Source organism: Cervus canadensis, chromosome X (assembly GCF_019320065.1).
Source record: "Cervus canadensis isolate Bull #8, Minnesota chromosome X, ASM1932006v1, whole genome shotgun sequence".
Lineage (NCBI taxonomy): Eukaryota > Metazoa > Chordata > Mammalia > Artiodactyla > Cervidae > Cervus > Cervus canadensis.
In genome coordinates this window covers 133,806,461-133,815,605 of record NC_057419.1, presented here as the reverse complement: position 1 = coordinate 133,815,605, position 9,145 = coordinate 133,806,461, and the positions used below count along the sequence as shown (strand labels likewise).

The 9,145-nt window shown below is 39.3% G+C and overlaps 1 pseudogene; it reads right to left on the bottom strand.

The window, feature by feature from the left end:
- Positions 1 to 5,468: 5,468 nt before the first annotated feature.
- Positions 5,469 to 7,504, bottom strand: LOC122435749 (annotated as a pseudogene).
- Positions 7,505 to 9,145: the final 1,641 nt, after the last annotated feature.

Below are 9,145 nucleotides of genomic sequence, written 5' to 3'. Positions count from 1 at the left end.
AAAAAAGAACAAAACTGAAGATTTACATTTCCTAATTTCAGACTTTATTAGAAAGCTACAGTAATCAACATAGTATGTTACTGGCACAAAAACAGGCACATAGAATAATGGAATAGAATAGAGCCCACAAATAAATCCATGCACTTATGATCAATTAATCTACAACAAAGGAGGCACGAATATACAATGGAGAAAAGACAATCCCTTGAATAAGTGCTTCTGGGAAAAATCAGACAACAACATGTAAAAAAATGAAATTAGAACATTCTTCAACACCATATAGAAAAATTACCTCAGGATAAAGACCTAAATGTAAGATCAGAAATCATAAAAATCCTTGAAGAAAACATAGGCAAGACAACCTTTGACATAAATCACTGCAATATTTTTTGAATCAGTCTCAAAGGAAATGAAACAAAAGCAAAAATAAACAAGTGAAACCTAATTAAACTTAAAAGCTTTTGCACAACAAAGAACACCACTGGCAAAAAGAAAAGAAAACTTATTGGGTGGGAAAAAGTATTTTTCAAATGATATGACTGGTAAAGTGTTAATATCCAAAATATGTAACAGCTCATAAAACTCAATATCAGAAAAACAAATAACCCAATCAAAAAAACAGGCAGAGGACCATAATAGACATTTTTCAAAAGAAGCTATACAAATGGACAATAGGCACATGAAAATACTCAATACTGCTAATCATCAGAGAAATGCAAATCAAAACCAAAACGAGATATCACCTCACACCTGTCAAAATTACTATCATCAAAAAGTCTACAGATAAATTTTGGTGAGGATGTAGAGAAAAGGGAAGCCTAGTACACTGTTAGTTGGAATGTAAATTGGTGCAGCCACTATGGAAAACAGTATGAGGTTTCCTCAAAAAACTAAAAACAGGACTACCATATGATTCAGCAATTCAACTCCTGGGCATATGCTAAACGAAAATAAACACTAAGTTGAAAAGATAGATGTACTCCAATTTTCAAAGCAGCATTATTTACAGTATACAAGATACAGAAGAAATCTAAGTGTCCATCACAATAGATAAATTGATAATGGAGATGTGTATATGTATGTATGTATACACACACACACAAAGAGGAATACTACTCAGTTATAAAAAGAATGAAATTTTGCCATTTGCAGCAACATGGATGGACCTAGAAGGTATTACACTCAGTAAAATAAGTCAGATAGAGAAACAGCACTCAATGTTACCACTGAAATGGGGGATTCCCTGGTAGCTCAGTGGCAAAGAATCCACCTGCAATGCTGGAGACATGGGTTTGACCCCTGGGTTGGGAAGATCCCCTGGAGAAAGAAATGGCAATGCACTCCATTATTCTTACCTAGGAAATCCCATGGACAGAGGAGCATAACGGGCTACAGTCCATGGGCTCGCAAAAGAGTCAGATATGACTTAGCAACTAAGCAACAACCAACAATCATTTAAATGTCAAATCTAAAAAATAAATAAATGAATTAAAAAAACAAAAACAGACTCAGAGAAAAAAATTGTGGTTACCAGTAGGGAGAAGAAAGGGGGCAGTGGCAAGACAGGGATAAGGGATTATGAGGAACAAACTATAATGTATGAGGTAAAAAAGCTTCAAGAATATATTTAATAGCACAGGGAATATAGCCAATGCTTTATAATAACATGAAAGTGATTATAAGCTATACAATTTGAATCACTGTCATACACCTAAAGCTAATATAACATTGTAAATCAACTATACTTCAATGAAAAAATTAATCCTAATAACGATATTATTATTCCATCTACTAGAATGTCACTTTCAAAAAAAAATTGTTCAATTAATTGAGTTACAATACTGCAATTAAGGATTACAGTAGTCCATGTGCTGGAAATACTTATTACTTAATAAAACATTATTTAACCCTGGGATTGAGTACGTGTTAATACTCAAAAGATAAAGAAATGCTCACTTTTATTGAAGCCAAACTATTAGGAAAATCAAATAAATGTAATTTTAGCACCTTGACAACAATGAAACACAAATAACAACCAAACAAGGTGATGAAAGGTGTTTACAAAAAAAAAAAAAGAATCATTCTCCAGGGGCTGTCCTATGCCAAGGATAGAATTAGTTCATATATTTTCATTTTTAACCAAAATACTGGTCAATAATCATCCATGTTAACTAAGATGACAATAAGCTCTTAAACCAAAACAATGTGAAAGAAAAAGAAACGCAAGAAGGCAAAATCGTTCTCTGAGGAGGCCTTAAAAATAGCTGAGAAATGAACAGAAGCAAAAAGCAAAGGAGAAAGGGAAAGATATACCTAATTGAATGTAAAGTTCCAAAGAATAGCATGGAGCACTACAATTAAAGCTACTGGAGGTGATGGAATTCCAGCTGAGCTTTTTAAAATCCTGAAAGGTGATGTTGTTAGGGCCAGTGTACTGGGATGACCCTGAGGGATGGGATGCGGAGGGATGAGGAAGGGGGGTTCAGGATGGGGAACACATGTACACCCATGTGTATGTGATGCATGGCTGATGCATGCCAATGTATGGCAAAAACCACTACAATATTGGAGAGTAATTAGCCTCCAATTAAAATAAATTAATTAATTTAAAAAAATATGCCAACAAATTTGGAAAACTCAGTAGTGGCCACAGGACAGGAAAAGGTCAGTTTTCATTCCAATCTCAAAGAAGGGCAATGCCAAAGAATGTTCAAACTACCATATAATTGTGCTCATTTAACATGCTAGCAAGGCTGTGCTCAATATTCTCCAAGCTAGACTTCAACTGTACATAAACCACGTGTGTATCTGTATATCTGGGACTTCCAGATAGATATACAGGCTGGATTTAGAAAAAGCGGAAGAACTGGAGATAAAATTGCCAACATCCATTGGATAATAGAAAAAGCAAGAGAATTCCAGAAAAATAGCTACTTCTGCTTCATTGACTATGCCAAAGTCTTTGACTGTGTGGATTACAATCAACTGTGGAAAATTCTGAGAGAGATGGGAATACCACACCACCTTACCTGCCTCCTGAGAAACCTATACACAGGTCAAGAAACAACAGTTAGAACCACACATGGAACAAAGGACTGGTTCCAAATTGGGAAAGGAGTACATCAAGGCTGTATATTGTCACCCTGCTTATTTAACTTATATGCAGAGTACATCATGTGAAATGCCAGGCTGGATGAAGCACAAGCTGGAATCAAGATTGCCAAGAGAAATATCCACGGTTTCAGATATGCAGATGATATCACACTAATGGCAGAAAGTGGAGAGGAACTAAAAAGCCTCATGATGATGGTGAAAGAGAAGAGTGAAAAAGCTGGGTTAAAACTCAACATTCAAAAAATTATCATGGCATCTGGTCCCATCACTTCATGGCAAATAGATGGAGAAAAGAAATGGAAATAGTGACAGACTTTATTTTCAGGCTGCAAAATAACTGTGGAAGTTGAGTACAGCCATGAAATTAAGATGCCCACTCCTTGGAAGAAGAACTATGACAAACCGAGACAGTGTACTAAAAAGCAGAAACACCACTTTGCCAACAGGGGTCTTATAGTCAGTCAAAGCTATGTTTTTTCCAGTAGTCATGTATGGATGTGAGAGCTGGACCATGAAAAAAGCTTAGCACTGAAGAATTGATGGTTTTGAACTGTGGTGTTGGAGAAGAGTTTTTTTTTTCAATTAATTTATTTATTTTAATTGGAGGCTAATTACTTTACAATATTGTAGTGTTTTTGCCAAACATCATCATGAATCAGCCATGGGTGCACATATGTTCCCCATCCAGAACCCCCCTCCCACCTCCCTCCCCATCCCATACCCCAGGGTCATCCCAGTGCACCAGCCCTGAGCACCCCGTCTCATGCATCAAACCTGGACCAGCGATCTGCATCACATATGATAATATACACATTTCAATGCTACCCTCTCAAATCATCCCACCCTCACCTGGAGAAGACTCTTGAGTCCCTTGGACAACAAGGAGATCCAACCAGTCAATCCTAAAGGAAATCAATCCTGAATATTCATTGGCAGGACTGAAGCTCCAATACTTTGGTGTCCTGATGCGAAGAGCTGCCTCATTGGAAAAGACCTTGATGTTGGGAAAGACTGAAGGCAGGAGGAAAGGGGGCGACAGAAGAGGATGTGATGGTTGAATGGCATCACTGACCCAGTGGACATGAATTTAAGCAAACTCCAGGAGATGGTGAAGGACAAGGAAGCCTGGTGTGCTGCAGTCCATGGGGCTGCAAAGAGTCAGGTACAACTTAGCTACTGAACAGCAACAACAAGCTCTTAAAATATTCCAAAGTGCCTATAGAATTATCAAGGAATCAAGATATGCTTTGCTTAGTTTTGGTTTCCTGTACTCTTAACTTCATATTTTTATATCATTCTCTCATAATTGCTAATGCACATGTTTATTTAAGAAATAGTGTTGGATGCTTTTTTTATGCAAGATGTGCTTAGAACTACAGATGAAATGACTGTGAACAATAATGGTGTTTGAATGTTCTGGTTAACTGAGAAAATTTTGAAGGTCATTACTCACTTTACTCCATCTCCCATACTGGATACAGTGAAATTTTCTCTATGTGGCCAAATATGTTAAATAACAATGTTAAATTACCAGGATTCCCTTTAGATTACAATTTAACAATCTTACTAATTTCTAATTTCTCTTACCTCAGTTGCTACATTTGTAGGAATCAGCAGAATGTTGGCTACAGCTACTTTGGGTAAATATTTGTTTACTTGATAATGTATTCTGCTTTAGGCTGGCTTTAGGCATCTGTGATGGTGACAGGAAATTCATCTATCCCTCTCAAACACGATGCATTTAAATCAGTTCGGGTTTGAGTTGGTAAAGGATAAGCTGGTCAGAAAGGGAATACAAAGTGGGATGCATTCACTTTTGGTCTCTCAGGGGAAAGAAAATTTGAACAGGAGACCACACCTCATGTTAATCTGCAAAAGGAGGCACCCATCCCATTGCCAGGTGTCATTTGTGTTTCACAGACATATGGATAACTCAAGGGACATGCCAAAATGAATTAAAAAAAAATTGTTTTAAACTGGGTGTAAATTTTTAATGGCAGAATGACTTGACATTAATCAAAACAGAATAACGGTTACACTTTTATATTTCCAAACTAAATAATATCATCAAATTTATGAATAGCTATTGAACACCTACAGTATGTAGGGATGATGACATTGAAGATAAAGGATTCCTGATACTCCACATACCTTTGACTAGTAGTAGCTAGAAAGTTAAATTATTAGTTGCTCATCCATGTGTGACTCTTTGGGGCCCCTTGGACTGCATCCTGCCAGGCTCCTCTGTCCATGGAACTCTCCAGGCAAGAATACTGGAGTGGGTAGCCATTCCCTTCTCCAGAGATCTTCCCAACTCAGGGATCAAACCTGGGCCTCCCTCACTGTGGGCTGATTCTGTACCATCTGAGCGACTAGTGAAGCCCCTAGTAGTAAGCTGGAAGTGTACACAAATACATTTCCACTGTGATTGAAGGTGTTAAGCCAATATTGACTGATCTTACTGCTCCAAAATTCTAGTTTGTTCTGGCATCTTTGTCCCCAAAGCTGCATCTACTATCAGATCCCATGGTTGCAAGGGTGCCTTGAACAGGATAGAACACAATTCCATTTACCATGTAGATATCTTGAGGAGCTGAAGTGTTGGTTCCATTAGATTAATGATACTTAAAAGTGAAGTTATCTTTGGCAGGAATTGGGGGGTTGATGTAATAAATAGCAACTCTCCCCTCAATGCTTCCCAGGGCAAACCTGTTCGGCTTATTCTGTGTGTCTTTAAAAAAGAGCCACACATTGATGCTGATGCATCAGTGGAGACGCTATCCTCCTGAGTTCAGAAGGTTGATTCTCTAACTGATAGATAATCAGTTCCCTCTCTGCAGCTGCCACCCAGCCGTAGGATCATCACATCAGCAGAGTGACACCTTTAAGGAAGTTGTAAAATCATCACAGGAGTTGATGATTGTGTATCCCCAAACTTCAAAGTCTTATCCTAGTTCCAGGTCATCACACAGCTGTGGTTTGGTGTTATGATCCAATGTATGGTTTTAACAGGAGTATCATGTTGCACAATGTGTCTATTGCCTGCTTACTGTTGAGGTCCCATGTTTTGGCAATTGTATCACATGATGCTGTAAACACTTTGCTCCCATCATCACTCCAGCAGATATCTAGCACAGGCTAGGTGTGTATCTGCTGGGCTACTGCAATAGTCTGTCCACTATCTTGAGCTTCCTGCTGCTGCTGCTGCTGCTAAGTCGCTTCAGTCGTGTCCGACTCTGTGCGACCCCATAGATGGCAGCCAACCAGGCTCCTCTGTCCCTGGGATTCTCCAGGCAAGAATACTGGAGTGGGTTGCCATTTCCCTCTCCAATGCATGCATGCATGCTAAGTCGCTTCAGTCGTGTCTGACTCTGTGTGACCCCATGGACAGCAGCCCACCAGGCTCCTCTGTCCACGGGATTCTCTAGGCAAGAATACTGGAGTGGGTTGCCATTTCCTTCTCCATTGAGCTTCCTAGAAGCAAACATCAACATCATTAGCCCACGATCCTACAGAAGAAAGTTCCCCAGCAAGGTTGGTAGGCTAAAAGACAGACAACCAATCCTATCATCAGGAGAGGATGTTACTTCAATATCCTTCATAAAGTGAAAGTGAAAGTTGAAACTCTCAGTCACGTCCGATCCTTTGTGACCTCATGGACTATACAGTCCATGGAATTCTCCAGGCCAGAATGCTGGAGTGGGTTAACTGTTCACTTCTCCAGGGGATCTTTCCAACCCAGGGATCAAACTCAGGTCTCCCGCATTGCAGGCAGATTCTTTACCAGCTGAGCCATCAGGGAAGCCCTTCATATCCTTCATAGGGTTGTGATTTACCTGTGGTTGTGTTTCCAAACATGCTGGTCCTGCCAGATCCAAAACCCGAGCTTGTTCCAAACAGACTCAGGCCACGGAGGGAAGCCAGCAACGGGGAGCAGGAGGGCTCAGGAGCCTATGACTCCACTTGGGCACAAAGGAGATGGAGGCAAGGCAGCAGGCCGGCCGAAGAAACTACCCTCCAAATTTCTAAAAGTAAGATTTTAAACCATGGGATTTGGGGGGGAATATACCAGTGAACAGCATACTTCTTCTTCTGCCTCATCTTCTACATCTAACCAACACCAGTGTTTCATGAATTATAACTCCTAAACATCACTGGAACACACCATTCCTCTCCATCCATATGTCACATCCCTAAGCGGAAGCCACCCTCATCTCTTTCCTGGACCTTCTCCTAACAAGTCCCCCTGTACCAAGTCTTTCTCCATTCCAAACTACTTTTCATATCACAATATCATTAATCATTCTAAATAAAGCACAAATACAATCATTACCTTCGCTGCCTTGCGTTCAGGCTTCCTGTTGCCTGCAAAGTTAAATTCAAACGGCATAGCAAGGTATGTGAGTACAAGTCTTACACTTTTTCATTAACCATCCCCATGTATCGGTGGATATACTTCATGTTCTAATTAAACTAAACTGCTAACAGCTCCACACATACTTATTTCCTCTCATCTCTCCAGAATTTAGCACATGCTAGTCCCTTGGCCATGCACACCCTTCACCTCTTCACCTTCACTGTTTCTAAAGCTCACTTTACTCATAATTCAGGTCTCAGCAAAGACACCTTCCTTCAGGCAACCTCATTTGACTCTCAAAGACTGTGCTAAATATGGCTACTGGTTTTACCAGAATAATTTGTGATTCCTTGTTACCACTTAATCCCACTGTATTTTAATTTCCTATTTGTCTAGCTTTTTCACTGGGCTGTAATTCCATGAGAACAATTTTATCTTGGTAATCCTTATATCCTCAATCCTTAGTATAATAGTTCCACATAATCTGTTGTTGCTAATAGCCCTCCTATCTGAAATCCATAGATTTTTTTTTTTTACTTCAAAGATTCATGTCCAATCTGAAAATGGGGGTGCATTTGAGTCTGGGGGAAGTGGACAGGTAACCTGGGTTATCTATCATGTCCAGAAACTCAATATATGAAATGATAGAGATACTATATCTACTATAGAGAGAGCTATGTCTTATAGGAATTTTTTTCCACTTTAGCACTACAAGGCACCCACAGAAGCTTTACAAGCATTTGCCCCCTCATTCACCAGTGTTGTGCAAATTAAAAACATCCTGTCAAGGCAGAGAATATTTTCCACAAGCTACAGAAAGGAAAGGACACCATTTTAGTACTTTACAAGCATTGAACCAGATTAAAATGCAGATCACAGGCAACCTGGTAATAGATTCTGAAGACAGAGATTCCGCCCTATACATCATCAAGCAGTTACAATGCATTACATACATGTTCTCAAGATTAACCATAATTTGTCTTTCCATAAGACGACACTACAACACCGTTTCGTATGCATTCTTTCACAGTTCACCCCCAATTCATCTGACATTGAGATAGCCATTTCTGTTAGCTAATTCCCTTTGTCTGAAGGAAAAACAAAACTCCTGTCACTGGGACAAGCATTTGGTTACAGCTCAGGAAAAGGCATTCTTACAGTAACGGAGACATTCACACTCTATATTCCTTGATGTTTACATTTCAAAGAGATGCTTCCCAGATGCTTAAGAAAAACACTCCTGGGTTGCGAAGCTAGCAAGTGGCTTACCTAGTCTTCAAACAGATCTACAGAGATATTAAAGGGAAAGAAGGATTCACAAATAATAGGTTTTTCACAGAAATATATTGAGAAAGGGAGAGGGAATTTTCCTCTAGGCAATGGGAAAGACCATTTTAAAAAAATCTACTCTTACACGTGCACCCCAATGTTCATCGCAGCACTGTTTATAATAGCCAGGACATGGAAGCAATCTAGATGCCCATCAGCAGATGAATGGATAAGGAAGCTGTGGTACATATACACCATGGAATATTACTCAGCCGTCAAAAAGAATTCATTTGAACCAGTCCTAATGAGATGGATGAAACTGGAGCCCATTATACAGAGTGAAGTAAGCCAGAAAGATAAAGAACATTACAGCATACTAACACATATATATGGAATTTAGAAAGA